Raw genomic sequence first — 16,034 nt, 5'->3', positions numbered from 1 at the left:
AACAGCCAAGACACATATTGAGCCCAGAAAACGAATGGACAACATTGTTAGGAGATTTAAACTATACAGCGATTCTGCACTGCGGTCAACTCGGCTGTCTCGAGTTTGTTTTTTCAAATCAGCTGCTCTTCATTTTTTTTCCTGCTATATTTGATGATAGACACAAATATTTGTTACCATAAGTTCTTAATAAAACTGATACTGTTTAACTCAGTACTAGCTAACTGCTAACAGAAATAAAATGAAGTACTTTTACAGTGTACTTTGTGAGTAATCCTCTGTCAAAGTCCCCTCCATAGTACATAATGCATGTTTTCTGCTATCTTTGATGAATGATAAAAATACAATCTTACCATTAGTTCTTAATGATATTGATACTGTTTGACTTTGTATTAGTAAGCCTACTACTAACAATACATTGAAGTACTTTTACTGTGTATTTTTTTAGTAATCCTGCGGGGGTGCTGCTAGTGAACTGTCAACGTGGGGGAGCCTCGCTGCGGGGAAACGGTGGACCTCTGTCGCCTGTCAGCGCAACTTGATTTTAAAAACATAAAAATGTAAGGGCGGTGCCGGCATACTTGCCAACCTTGAGACCTCAGAAATCGGGAGCATTTCAAAACCACCGCGCGCGGGGGGGGGGGGGGTTGCTAGTGGATATGTCCACACGGCGGCGTGCGTTCTTCCCATTCACTTTGAATGGGGCTTTGCCAAACTGCATTGTGGTTCCGTCGCCTCGCTTTGCTCGCTTCAAAAGTTGAGAAAAGTAGAGCTTAAGCGTAAGCTTCAACGCTTCTGCCCATTCACTTTGAATGGGGTGACGTCACGCTTCGCCGAACTGCATTGTGGGAGCAAAGTAGAGCAATGTTCTGGCCCCTACACACGGCGGCGTGCGTTGAAGCTTGCCGGCGGGCATGTCTGACACTCGACCAACAACCAATCACATGAATCTCCCGCCCCAGACACACAAGCAGCGGTTTGATTGGCTAGAGCTTGTACTGGCATATGATTCGATTGGCTGACGCGAGCAAAGCTACGCTTTGCTCCCACAATGCAGTTCGGCGAAGCGTGACGTCACCCCATTCAAAGTGAATGGGCAGAAGCGTTGAAGCTTCAACGCACGCCGCTCGTGTGTAGGGACCGTTCTACTTTTGAAGCTTCGACGGAAGCGTCAGCCAATCGAATCATATGCCAGTACAAGCTCTAGCCAATCAAACTGCTGCTTGTGTGTCCGGGGCGGGAGATTCATGTGATTGGTTGTTGGTCGAGCGTCAGACATGCCCGCCGGCAAGCTTCAGCGCACGCCGCTGTGTGTAAGCTCCGTTACACTTGTGAAGCCAATCAAATCATATGCCAGTACAAGGCAAGCTCTAGCCAATCAAACCGCGTGCTTGTGTGTCCGGGGCGGGAGATTCATGTGATTGGTTGTTGGTCGAGTTTTAGACACGCCTACCGGCAAGCTTCAACGCACGCCGCCGTGTATGGTGTAGCTAAGGCCCGGACACACCAATCTGACAACAAAGAACTGACACAGACGGACCCCGACTCTTGCGTCGCCTCGCGTCTCTGCGTTTTGGCCATGTGTCGCACTGGATAAATCTGAGATTTCATTTAACTCCAGCTCTCGACACAGGTTCAGGAAAGCCCCATGAGCTTCTCGTTGTAGAGTGAAAATGGAACGCACACGCTATTTGTTGTTTGTTTATATAACGCAGTCTGTTCTTCTTCTCTCGGTTATCACGCAGTCTGTCTTCCGATTGTTGCCTCTTTTGAATGACGAATACACACTACCGCCGCCTGCTGGTAAGGAGAGTTATTGCCACTCACGCATGCGCAGTTCGTACGTGCTTCTTGGCCGTCGGCTGAAGTCCTTTAAGTCAGAGTGGAAACAGTCGTGAGTAAATCTGACAGTCAAAAATAGACAGCAGCCTTTTGCTTGATTTTTGTTTTTGCAGTGCTGTCAAAGGGATGCAAGTGTGACTGTCATTTCATCTCTTTAGTTTTTTAAAAACCAAAACAGAACATAATTTTAAATGATCCTTTAAGGATTGTTTGTCTGAAACCTTAGTTACATTTTGCAATAATACTTTTGCAACCCTGTGTTTAATATGATTAATTCACTTTTTTCTTTTTCTCTTGTTTTTCTCTGTAATTAGGACAATTCTGGAGAAATGGATCTGCTGGAGAAGGACCCCTAATCTGAAAAGTGCACAGCGGATCATCAGGACAGAGCTGCCATCCACCTGGACACCCCGTGGTGCTGGAGAAGGACCCCTAACTGAAGTTACCTACTGTAACTCCAGCTTCTATGAGTATTGGCGTAGCCCTCTAAGGCTATCGCTATTGGGTAATCCCCCTGCGCACCCGCGCAGCACTGAAACACTTGTAGTCCACGCCCGCCCGCAAGGTGGGCCCCACCCTCGGGCTCCCTTCCGGTATAAATAGGAAGGAGGCCCGACAATCTGCTCCCACACAAAACAACTTTTCTTCAGCTATTCGTGGAGCCAGTGGGGCCCAGAACTTAGAGGGCTACGCCAATACTCATAGAAGCTGGAGTTACAGTAGGTAACTTCAGTTCTATTTCGTATATGGCTTCGCCCTCTAAGGCTATCGCTATTGGGTTAAGGGCGAAGCAAGATGTAGTCTGCGCTCCACTGGGTCCGCCCGGTACTAGAAGCACAGACACACCTGCTCAGATAATAACCCATGCCTATTGCGCCATGCGAATGGCGCATCGCAGTCCCTGGAATATATCATAACATGAATATTTACCATGAGGGGACGAGGCTGGGAATAATACATACCTGCCGCTGTGAAAAAGTAGAGACGAAGGTCACACTTTGCCCAGTGACAGAAAGGAGGGGGAATAGCAGCTCTCTGCGTGTAGTTAGACAGGCAGGAGAGCGCACAGCTGGGTCCCCAACATCACTCACTCTGACAAGACATTCCGTACGAAATGTGTCAGGGGAAAAGGGGGACGTCCCTCTCATAAGAGGGAAATACAGGCCACTCTCCGTGTGCCGAGGCAGGAGAGAGGCGCACAGCTGGGTCCCTGACGTCACTCACTCTGACAGGACACTCAGCACAGGGTGTGTCAGAGAGGAAAGGGAGACATCCCTCAAATACAATTGAATAAACGAACAGGGAGAAGACCAAGATGCAGCAGTGCAAATGTCTTCCACTGACATTCCTCCGTGCAAAGTCGTGGAGGAGGAAATTCCTCTGGTGGAGTGCGCATTGATGTTCTCCGGGGGATCCACCCCAGAGGAGACATATGCCTGTGACACAGCCTCACACAGCCAGTGTGACAGCCGTTGTGCAGATAGACTGCCCTATCGAGCGCTCTCTATAATGCACAAACAGGCGCTGAGAACGGCGCAAGGCAGCCGTGCGCGCCACATAGCAGGACAGCTGAGATGAGACGTGGCTTCTTCCTCCGACCTGTGAGGAGGGGGAAAGAAGCCAGCCAGGGTGATCACTCTTGACCTAAAAGAGCTTGTGATGACCTTTGGCATAAAAGCCGGGTTAGGGCGTAAAACAACTGAACTGCCATCTCCTTGGATCCGGAGGCATGACGGAGCCACAGAGAGAGCAGACAAATCACTCACCCTCTTTGCTGATGTTAGAGCCAAAAGTAGTACTAGTTTGGCTGATAACATCTTAAGGGGAACCTGATCTGAAGGTTCAAATGGGGCTTTGCTTAGTGCGCGTAACACCAAAGCCAAATCCCACTGAGGCGCTAGTGCGCGTGACACAGGTCTGAGTCTCCGTACTCCTCGCAGAAAACGTTTCGTCAGGGGGTGACACAACACCGTCCCGACCCCGAAACCCACATGACAAGATGATATGGCAGCAGCATACACCTTGATTGTGTTGAAAGCCAAATTCCTGTCCAACAACAGCTGGAGGAATGACAGCATGTGAGGCAGGGGGCACGTAATGGGGTCCAGGCTTTTTTCTACACACCAACGCTGGAAAGCTGTCCACTTGGCTGTGTAGGACGCTCTGGTAGACGCGGCCCTGGCTCCCTGAATGGTCCGTACAACATCTTGAGAGAGGCCCAGTCCCTCTAAGTGTTCCCGTTCAGGGGCCATGCCCATAAGTGCTGGCCTATCACAGGGTGACTGTTGATCGCTCCCTCCACCTGCGAGAGAGCGTCCCCGCGCCACGGAATTTCCCACGGTCTGCCTGACAGCGTACGCTGTAGGCATGGAAACCAGGAAGCGCCCGTGCGCTCCGGGGCAATTAGGATCACTGACAGTCGCTCCTCCTGCACTCGGTCCAGGAACCGAGGGATCAGCGGGACTGGTGGGAAAGCGTACAACAGTCCCCTGGGCCACGGTCGATGTGCGAACGCGTCCACCCCCAGGGGGGGGTGGTCCTGCGCTTTCAGGGAGAACCAGAGGGCGCATTGCGCGTTCCCGCGTGTGGCGAACAGATCCACCTCTGCTCTCCCGAACCGGCTCCATACCTGGGAGACCAGCTCGGGATGGAGGCTCCAGTCCCCCTGGCGAGGACCTCCTCTGGACATGAGGTATGCCCCTTTGTTCAGTTCGCCGGGAACATACATTGCTCTGATGGAGAGCAAGTGTGCGCGCGCCCAGATCAGGCTGTGTTCAGAAGCTGCGCTGAGCGTACTCCGCCCTGGCGATTGATGTAGGCTGCCGCGGCTTTGTTGTCTGTGCGAATCAACACATGCTGATTCCGCAGCAACGGGGCAAAATACTGGATTACTCTCCGTACGGAGAGCAATTCCAGCACGTTTATGTGGAGGGACATGTGAGCCGGCCACTGTCCCCCCACTGCCTGCGACATACACGTTCCTCCCCACCCTGAGAGAGATGCGTCTGTGAACACCGAGATGTGTGACGTAACTCTGCCCAGGGGCACACCCGCTGACAGGACGTGGGGACTTTTCCAATAGGTTAAGTCTGAACCCACGGAAGGAGGGATGGCCACCATGCGCCTCTTCTGTCGCACGGGGTCGATGCGCAGGCGAATAAACCACCTCTGGAGTCTCCTCATGTGAAGGAGACCCAGGGGAATCACCACGTGACCAGCTGCCATCATGCCAAGCAGCTGCATCACGGAGAGGGCTGTCACCACGCTGCGAGGTGTGACGCGTCGGAGAAGAGCTGTCAGTGCCTCCACTCTCTGCTGTGAGAGTCGCGCTCTCATGCGGGCTGAGTTCAATTCCACACCCAGGTATATAATACTCTGGGAGGGAAGAGGACAGCTCTTCTTCCAGTTTACTACGAAACCCAGCTTTGGCAGATGTGATACGAGCTGTACCGTCTGTAAAGCAACTTCCTCTCTGGAGCGAGCCAGCAATAGCAGGTCGTCCAGGTAAAACAGCACTCTCATCCCTCCTGAGGAATGCCACGAGCTATGCAGTTTATAAACCAATAGGTTAAAACAGCAGGCTTCAGCAGCGAATGACCCACCACTTTCATCGGACTGTTCCGCACAGCTAGAGCACCTCATGATCTCATGTCGGGCCTTCCATCTGCCGAGGGAATTCACATCTGTTGTGATAACAGCAGTGTATATCCCGCCGCAGCCACTCGCCGACAACAACACGGCACTCGATCAGCTGTTTGGGTTTATTGATAAAACCGAGACTTCACGGCCAGATGCGGCGTTCGTTGTGGCCGGAGATTTCAACACCGCCAACATGAAGAAGGTTTTGCCAAAATATTACCAACACATCAACTTCCCGACGCGCGGGGGAAACATACTGGACCATGTTTATTCCCCTTTCCGGAATGGATATAAGGCTCTCCCTCGCCCTCCCTTCGGCAAATCAGACCATATCTCACTACTGTTGTTGCCTGCTTACAAGCAGAAACTTAAAAGGGACAGACCGATAACAAGGACAGTACAACGATGGAGCGAGGAGTCAGATTCAGCACTGCAGGATTGCTTTGCATCCACGGATTGGAGTGTGTTTGAGGACAATAACATCAACACACACACGGACACTGTCATCTGCTACATTGGGAAATGCATCGATGACGTGGTACCGAAGGTTTCTGTACGGACATTCCCAAATCAAAAGCCCTGGGTAAACGGTGAGGTGCGCGGCAAACTGAAAGCGCGCACTCTCGCGCACACAGCGGGAGATTTGGAGGAGTACAGGAAGTCTAGGTATGATCTCCGGAGAGCAATAAAAAATGCAAAGAGACAGTACAAAGAGAAGGTGGAATCTGACTTCAAAGGCTGTAACACTAGGAATATGTGGGCGGGACTAAGGACAATGACTGACTACAAAGGAGCAGCGGGGGGTGCTGCGGGAGTGTCTGCGTGCGCATCTCTCCCAGATGAGCTAAACAGTTTTTTTGCACGCTTTGAGAGCAGCCAGGCTGTGGAGGTACAGAGGGACCAGGAGCTACACTGCCCTTTTGTTTTAAATAGGGCAGATGTGTGTAAATCCTTTAAAAGGGTTAACCCACACAAGGCTCCTGGACCTGATGGCATCCCTGGCCGTGTTCTCAGGGTGTGTGCAGTTCAGCTGGCAGAGGTGTTCACAGACATCTTCAACAGGTCCCTGCTGCAGTCTGTAGTCCCCACATGTCTTAAACACTCCACCATCATTCCTGTCCCCAAAAAGACAATCATCACCTGCCCCAACGACTACCGCCCAGTAGCACTCACCTCCATCATAATGAAGTGCTTTGAGCGGTTAGTCAAATTATTCATCACCTCCTCCCTCCCTGAATCTCTGGACCCCCTGCAGTTTGCCTACAGAGCAAACAGGTCCACAGACGACGCCATAGCCCTCACCCTCCACACTGCCCTCTCACACCTGGACCCGAAGAAGAGGAACACATATGTGAGAATGCTGTTCATTGACTACAGTTCAGCATTCAACACCATTGTGCCCTCCAAGCTGGCCATCAAGCTCAGAGACCTTGGACTCAACAGCGCCCTCTGCGACTGGATCCTGAACTTCCTGACGGGCAGACCCCAGGCAGTGCGGGTGGGAAACATCACATCCTCCACCCTGATTCTCAACACCGGTGCCCCTCAAGGCTGCGTGCTCAGCCCTCTCCTCTACTCCCTGTTCACCCACGACTGCGTGGCCACACACAGCTCCAACACCATCGTGAAGTTTGCTGATGACACGACCGTCATCGGCCAGATCACAGACGATGACGAGACGGCATACAGAGAGGAGGTCGAAAACCTGACATCTTGGTGCCAGGAGAACAACCTCCATCTCAACATCAGCAAAACAAAGGAGCTGATTGTGGACTACAGGAAGCAGCAGGGAGAGGGACACGCCCCCATCGCCATCAATGGGACTACGGTGGAGAGAGTCAAAAGCTTCAGGTTCCTTGGGGTCCACATCACTGAGGACCTGACATGGTCTCTTCACACCACCACCATCACTAAGAAAGCTCGACAGCGGCTCTTCTTCCTCCGCAGGTTGAGGAGGTTCAAAATGGATTCCAGGATACTCTGCAACTTCTACAGGTGCACGATAGAGAGTATCCTCACTGGCAGCATGACGGCCTGGTACGGCAGCTGCACCGACCTCGATCGTAAGGCTTTACAGAGGGTGGTGAAAACTGCACAGCACATCACCAGGACGGAGCTGCCATCCATGGAGGACCTTTACTCCCAGCGGCTCAGGAAGAAATCACTACGGATTATCAAAGACCCCCATCACCCCAGCCACAAACTGTTCTTTCTGTTGCCGTCTGGCAGACGTTACCGCAGCATCCTGGCAAGGACAAGAAGATTCGGAGACAGTTTCTTCCCGCGGGCAGTGAGACTGTTAAAAAATTGAACTGTTGAAACAACTTCAAACATTCAACTGCTACTCAGTAGTATGTATCTAATACCTAATATATATATATCATTCCAATAACTTGTATATAGACTCATACTGCACTATTCCACATCATAACTTTATTTCATTTTTATAACTATTATTATTTTTGTATTGCTCTTGCTCTTATTGTTATTATGTTATGTTATTATGTTGCATTGTTGGAGAAGCCTGTGACATAAGATTTTCAACTGCATAATTACTCTGTAGCTATGTCAGATTGACAATAAAGAACCTTGAACCTTGAACCTTGAACCTTGGAGTCTCCTCCTGTGGGGGAGACTCGCCACCGCTGCCCGCTGAGGCAACCGAGGTGGGCCTGGAGCGAAAGGGCTGTGAGGGAGCCTCCACACGCTGCGTTTCACACCGGCTCTCATCATGAGGCGTACACGCTCAGGGGATGAGTGGAGGTGTGCAGTGCTGTTCACATGAGGCGTTATAACGGCGCTCATGGGCTTATTATGACCGTGTGTAGGAGACGTATCTCGGACAGAGGAATGCCGCGAGCTCTGCGGTTTATTAACCGATAGGTTAAAACCAGCAGGCTTCTGCAGCGAGCCCCTGATTTTCTTCCCCTTGAGGAACCCTGGAAATAGCCTCTTTCAACAGGAGTTCCTGCAGCTCTGACTAGAGCGTAAGACACTGTTCCTGGGATGACGGGAGTGTTTCCTGTATCCCATTGAACTGTGGGGGGGAGAGGCGAACTGCAGGGTGCACCCTCTGCTGATCAGCCAGCCTGCTCGTCCATCTGTCCATCAGACACACGCGCTGCCACTCTGAGAAACACTCTGAGAGCGGGCGCACATGCTCAAGATGTGTTGTGGTCGTCATGGCGACGAGCCACGTCAAAGCCCTCGCCGCCGCTGCCCGTGAGGCAACCCAAGGTGGGCCTGGAGCGAAAGGGCTGTGAGGGAGCCTCCACACGCTGCGTTTCACTCCGGCTCTCATCATGAGGCGTACACGCTCAGGGGATGAGTGGAGGTGTGCAGTGCTGTTCACATGAGGCGTTACAACGGCGCTCATGGGTTTATTATGACCATGTGTAAGAGGCGTATCTCGGACAGAGGAATGCCGCGAGCTCTGCAGTTTATTAACCGATAGGTTAAAACCGACAGGCTCCTGCAGCGAGCCCTGCTGTCTACTAATCAACAGATCAGTGGCAGCCGGCGTAATTAGCGAACTCTGCTTTTGTAACGAGCCCTGCTGGCTACTAACCGATAGGTTATAGGCAGCACCCCCCAGAACGTCAGAACCGGCTCTGCTTCCTCGGAGGCTCTCGTTGAGCAGACCAGGAGTGGGGGAGCCTCACTCCCCTTTGACTCGCCGCCGGGAGACCCTGTCTATGGGCTTTACGGAGCCCCCGCAACCGCCGAAGGGCGAGCCTGACGCCGAGGCGGTTGCCTCGGCAGAACTGAACGGTGAACCGTGGAGGGAGGCGGGGCAGAAGTCGTCCGACTCCTGCCCGGCACTCGGCTCCAGGGACACGAGGCCCCCGTCCGCGGGCTCGTAAGCCCGGATGGGCCAATCGTCCTCCTCGGCCGCAGCAGCGAGAGCGTCCGCTCTCCGCTTCCTGTCGCCCGAGGGGAGACGGGCACAGCGGGTGCATGCACCCACTGTGCCCGTCTCCCCCCGGCCGAGCATGTGAATCCAGGCAGGACTCACACACTGTGTGCTAGTCATAACTCATTATGAACCCAGAGCCACATGAGGGACAATCTCTCACACAATTGTCACCCATGTTTACTCTGCAATTTGAAGTGTCTCTTGTGCTTCAGTAACGGGGTGCTGAAGAAAAGAGGGAGCAGATTGTCGGGCCTCCTTCCTATTTATACCGGAAGGGAGCCTGAGGGTGGGGCCCACCTTGCGGGCGGGCGTGGACTACAAGTGTTTCAGTGCTGCACGGGTGCGCAGGGGGATTACCCAATAGCGATAGCCTTAGAGGGCGAAGCCATATACGAAATAGAACCCCAGCGGATCATCAGGACAGAGCTGCCATCCACCTGGACACCCCGATGTGCTGAAGAAATACTTGCTGCACATACAAATAAACAACTCGATTAGGGAGTACATCCCCAAACCTCTCAGGTGCTACGCATGTCAACGAATGGGGCACACAGCGCAGCAGTGTAAAGGACAGCTAAGGTGTGCGAGATGCGGAGGACAACATGAGTATGTGAAAAGGATGCAAAGGTTAAATGTTGTAACTGTGGAGGAGATCACAGTGCTGCGTTTGGAGGATGTGAAGTGCAGAGAGAGGCCAGAGAGGTGCAGAGAGTTAAGATTACAAACAAAGTTTCATACGCAGAAGCAATAAAGAAAGTAAGGGGAACAGTAACAATCAATAAGACCCCTAGTGGAATGGAGCAGAGCATTACAATACAAAATGGCAGGAACACACCAAAAAGTAATCTTCAAATCCAACCCCACAGCGCCACCAAGAGTAAAGAGGATGATGATGTTCTAGGAGTGAAAAAGGTGAATTTTGTGGTATTTATATGCCATACTGTAAATGTTGCATTACAGTTAAAAAAGAAAAGTGATAGAATCAAAGCCATTGTGGAGGCAGCTGGAACATTCCTTGACATGAAAGATATGAAAGCAGATCAGATACATGCAATGCTAACTATAAATGGAGCTGGGGAAAATGAAAATCAGGATGAGGGTTAGATCCTTAATCATGGTGCTGCACATACTACAGTGGAACGCAAGAAGCCTCATAGCTAATGGTCAAGAATTCAAGAAATATATATATGATCTAGAGGTAGTCCCTGAGGTAATATGGTGGAGGGTGTGCCACGTTTCTCAAAGATGGTGTGGCATATAGGGAGGTGCAATCTCCTGATGATATAGAGTGTATTATAGTGGAAATCTGTAACCCTAGGAAACAAGATAACATTAGGATAATCAATTTATACAACCCATGTAAAAATCTAACCACTGATATATTTAAAGAAATAGCAGGCAATAAACATAGGAAGGAAGTTTGGTGTGGTGATTTCAATGCACACAACAGTCTATGGGGCAGCAACCATACAGACAGTAACGGAAATATAGTGGAAGAAATGCTGGAGGAAAGAACACTAGTATGCCTTAATGATGGACATGGCACAAGAGTAGATGTACACAGGGGGAAAGTCTCATGCCTGGATCTGACATTAGTGTCAAACTGTTTGGTTCATACATGCGAATGGTTTGTTTTGAATAACTCCACAGTAGGAAGTGACCATTATCCAGTGCTTACTAAAATGAATACTAATGTATATATGCAGGAAGGAGGTGTAATAACCAGGTGGTGCTTTGCTAAAGCTGATTGGGGGAAATGTAGGATATGGTGTGAGGAGTCGGTACACCTGCTAACATCAGAGGGAAGCATAGAGGTCATTACAAGCCACATAACGCAACATATTCTAAATGCAGCAGAGAACAGTATACCCAAAACAACAACCAAGGGTAGGAAGAAAGTGGTGCCATGGTGGAATGAGGAATGCAGCAGGGCTATTAAAGAGCGAAACAATACATTTAGAGAATTAAAAAAAAACATGACACAAAATAATGTTATAGAGTTTCAAAGGAAAAGGGCAGCTGCTCGAAGGACAATAAAATATACAAAAAAAAGAACATGGAGAGAATTTTGTTCTACCATTGGCAGAGGAGTAAAATTAGGTGATGTCTGGTCCATGTTTAAGCGGATGAGTGGGAAAAGGAAATCCATTACAATTCCAGCTTTGGTTGATGGGGAGAGGCTGGCAGTGACAGATAAAGAGAAGGCAGATATGTTAGGAAGGACACTTGCAGCAGTACATAGCGGGGAACATCTCAGTGATATTCATAGGCAGCAAAAACAGCAGTTACTAGCAGAGAATGAAAACGTGAAGGAGAAGAGACAGGATAATATAGGTCAGCTCTTGATGTGGAATTTACAATGTCAGAACTCAAAATAGCCTTACAAGGTACAGGATATACAGCCCCAGGACAAGACCAGCTATGTTATGCTATGTTTAGACAGTTACCTATGGAAACTATGACAATGGTGCTGAGTCTTTCAATACAATCTGGAGAGAAGGAGATATGCCAAGTTTGTGGAAAACAGCAGTCGTGCTACCATTCAATAAGCCAGGGAAAGATACAGCTAACCCTAACTACAGACCAATAGCTCTTACATCACACATAGGTGTGATGTAAGAGCTTATCCATCTTTTTAAATGGATGGAAAAGATCATTGTCCGTAGGCTCTCACATGTACTGGAGCAGAAAGGGCTGCTGAGTAGTTTTCAGAGCGGATTTCGTAAAGGGCGGTCCACAATAGATGCTTTAGTAAGAGTGAGTAATGATGTGGAAAAAACATTGAAAATGAAAGAGATAATGGCAATAGTGTACTTTGACATTGAAAAGGTGTATGACTGTATGTGGAGGGATGGGTTACTGATCAAATTGAGTAGAATGGGTATTGGAGGGAGAATGTACAATTGGGTAAGGGCCTTTTTAACAGACAGGACATTTAGAGTAAAGGTTGGAGCAGATATTTCCAATTATTTAGAAATAGAAAATGGTATTCCCCAAGGGAGTGCAGTCAGTCCAATATTATTTAACATCATGATTAATGATATATTGCCATGCTTAGACACATGCATCCAATCGGCTCTATACGCAGATGATGGGGCTATTTGGATGAGGGGAAGAAATGCCCCATATGTAATGGAGAATATAGCTAGAGCGATTAAACAAGTGGAGAGGTGGTCATATAACTGGGGATTCAAAATGTCAGAAAGCAAGTCATGCTACATGGTAGTCACAAACAAACGCAAGATTGATGGCCAACAGCTAACACTATATGATCGTCCAATGACAGGTGAATGAGTTCAAATACCTAGGACTGTGGTTTGATAGCAAATATACATGAAAAATGCATATTAATCAAGTGGAAACAAAATGCAAAAAAGTATTAAATGTATTGCGAGCTGTAGCTGGATGCAACTGGGGCGCAGACAAACAAGCATTAATAGACATTTACAGATCAATTATGAGGTCCACAATAGATTATGGTTGTATAGTGTATGGAGCAGCAGCAAAAACATCGCTTTTAAAAATGGATAGAATACAATATAAAGCATTGCGGTTGTGTATTGGAGCGATAAAGTCATCCCCTATCAATGCAGTTCTGATAGAAGCAGGAGAGACACCTCTGGAGATCAGAAGAGAGACACTTGCTCTGTCATACTGGGTCAGGTTACAAGGAAGTGGAGAAGAAGATATTTCAAACAGAATATTACAGGATTGCTGGGAATATGCAAAATTCCAGGGACGTGGGTTTGGCTGGACAAGTAAGGAGAGAACGAGGGCATATGGAGTGGAGAATATCACGTTTGCCAAAGCAACCCCATTTAGTAGTGTTCCTCCATGGCTTTCCCCAGAAGCTAAAATAGATATGAGTATTGTAGAAAGGAAAAAAGAGAGGCAAATAAATGAAGTGGGAATTAAAACAAGTATGTATCTGAATGAAAAGTACTACAATTACCTACAAATGTACACAGATGGTTCTAAGAACAAGGAAGAGTGTGTTGGAGTTGGTATATACATCCCAGAATTTAAAATATCTATTTCAAAAAGAGCGTCTGATCAATTATCAGCGTACACAGCAGAAATGCTTGCTGTAATAATAGGATTACAGTGGGTTGAAGAGGTCAGACCAGATAGGGTGGTGATGTGCACTGATTCATTGTCCATATTACAAAGCATACAGTCAACAACAACTGCCAGAGAAGACATTCTCATAGAACTGAATCATAGCCTGTTAAGACTGCACAGAGGCGGCATAGATCTGCAGTTCTGCTGGGTGCCTGCACATGAGGGGGTGAAAGGGAACGAGTGTGCTGATAGATAGCAAAAAGTGCACTACAAAAGGAAATCACATTACCAGTTCAACTTGGAGAAGGAGAAGGAAATGCAGTGATTAAGAAGAAAGGGATGGAGATCTGGCAGAAAAGGTGGGAGAAAGACCAGAAAGGCAAAGACTATCACAAAGTATGAATGATACTCTATCATGGGGAAAAGTGACAGTGACAAGTGTGGGAACTGTGGAGTTAAAGAAGATGTAGAACATATCTTGTTACATTGTGACATCTATAAAGCGGAAAGAGAAAAACTAAAGGCTAAAGTTTTAGAGGCAGAGAGGGAATGGAGTTGGTGTTTTGGGAACAAAAGGAGAGGGAGTAAGAGCTACCAGAAAGGCACTGTTTACATTCTTGAGTGAAACTGGGGTAGGAAAAATCATTTAACATTACAGTAGGTCAGGAAAGAATATAGATTTTTATTTTTGTTTTATTTATTTCATGTTTTTTTGTTGGTTTATTTATTTATTTTTATTTATTTATTTTGATTAGATCATAGGTTAAAGAGTTGGTATGATATGATGATTCATACTCATGTACAGTAGGTGGCGGTATGCACCTTTTAAGTTGTTTGCAATCCGCCAAAAACGAAGAGAAGAAGAAGAAGCCCAGGAGGGGAAATTAGAGGAGAATCCTTCTGAGTGGGTGTTTCTCAATCGCGAGTAAAGCTGCTTCAGAGCCACTATTTCAAGCATACTACGTCATCGAGTGCCGCCGAAGTACTGTTCCAATCTCCAGCATACTTGGAAATCTACCGAGCCCGGCGTACTCCGTTTGGAGAAATATCGAGGCTGCACATGAGTAGACTCCGCGGTCTTAAAATCCCCACAATGCTTTGCGCACGGACCAATTTCCCCAAATCTGTGACGGAAAATGTAAGGCGGGGCCTCTCATATGACGCACACCTGCACACTTGCTAGCCTGTTCCACTCTTTGTTTTCCAAATGCCAGGAAGTATTCTTGCCTCGCTTCTGAAGCAAGATGCTCGGCAGACATGTGCTACCAAGCAAGCGTACTCGCGATTGAGAAACACCCTCAGATTCGCAAATCCTGACTCACTGTGCAAAACACAGCAGACTCGTGCGGACTCAGAGCCGTAGCCATATAGCAGCAGATCCAGAGATCCAGCAGACTCGTCGTCATGCACGAGTCAACAGCAGACTCAGATTTGCCAAATCGCAAAATAACCCTTTTTTTTGTGATCAACATTCTTTATTAAAGCAAAAGACACTGTGTAGCGGAGGTTAATATAACGTCAGTCAAAATGTAAGGCGGGGCCTCTCATATGACGCACACCTGCACACTTGCTAGCCTGTTCCACTCTTTGGGCCGTTCTCATTTCATCAAATTCCCCTCCTCGACTCCTATCCTCGTGTCTTTGTCCCGCCCACAGGAGATGCGAGCGGAGGGGAACCGAGGAGAGAGGAGGGGAAGCAGCAGGTGTTGAGAGAAATGAGAACTCCTCTCCTCTGAGCGGTCATTTTAAAGAGACGTCCATTAATGATGACAGGAGGCACAGCAGCCCTCTGTCTGATGGACAGATGTGTTCATGACCACTTATATATTTACTTTGAATTCATTCACAGTGCGGTATAATGAGACAATAACAGGCTACAGATGCGGGGACACACACACACACATTTATATATTTATATAAATATATACAATTTCAGAATCAAACAGAGCACTCTCATAATAACGTAACACTATCAGAGACTGGATATACCCCCCCCTCCCCTCTCTGGTCGCTACAATGAGGAAAATAAATTACAGGCCAAAAGTTTTATTTACAAGTATTAAAAGTAAGCAGAGGACACCAAACCAACTGAGACCTGTCTGTCCGCTGCATCTACGCACACACTGTACCACACACACCTACAGCTCCTAAAGCATAATCAGGCTACAGCCGTTGTGTATTTTATTATGTGAAGCACTAAATGGTTTTCGAAAAATATGGACTCTTTGTTTGAAGATATCTACTAAACTAAAGCAAATAAAGAAAGTAGGCCTGTTATACTGAGTGATATATATTATACACACTGCTCTGCTTTCTGCACGGATCTCACAGCTGTTCTCACTGTAAACATCGCGTCGCGATGAAAGCAGTTAATAAAATAATATCCAGGGGATGCATGCAGAGCTGTCATTGGCTGAGATCAGTCCGGCCGTGCATCACGACTCTTTTAAACATCACTGTTGCCGGAAATGCATCCACGAAGGAGCCGTGGAGGACCCATCAGTGTATCCTCGGTTATAGCTCCTCCAGAGAGCCTCCTCGACGCTCGATGCTCGGTCCTCGATGTGCATTTCTA

This window comes from Trematomus bernacchii, unplaced genomic scaffold (assembly GCF_902827165.1).
Source record: "Trematomus bernacchii unplaced genomic scaffold, fTreBer1.1, whole genome shotgun sequence".
NCBI classification, from domain to species: Eukaryota; Metazoa; Chordata; class Actinopteri; order Perciformes; family Nototheniidae; genus Trematomus; species Trematomus bernacchii.
The sequence above is the reverse complement of the archived record's forward strand: the minus strand, read 5'-3'. Positions refer to the sequence as shown.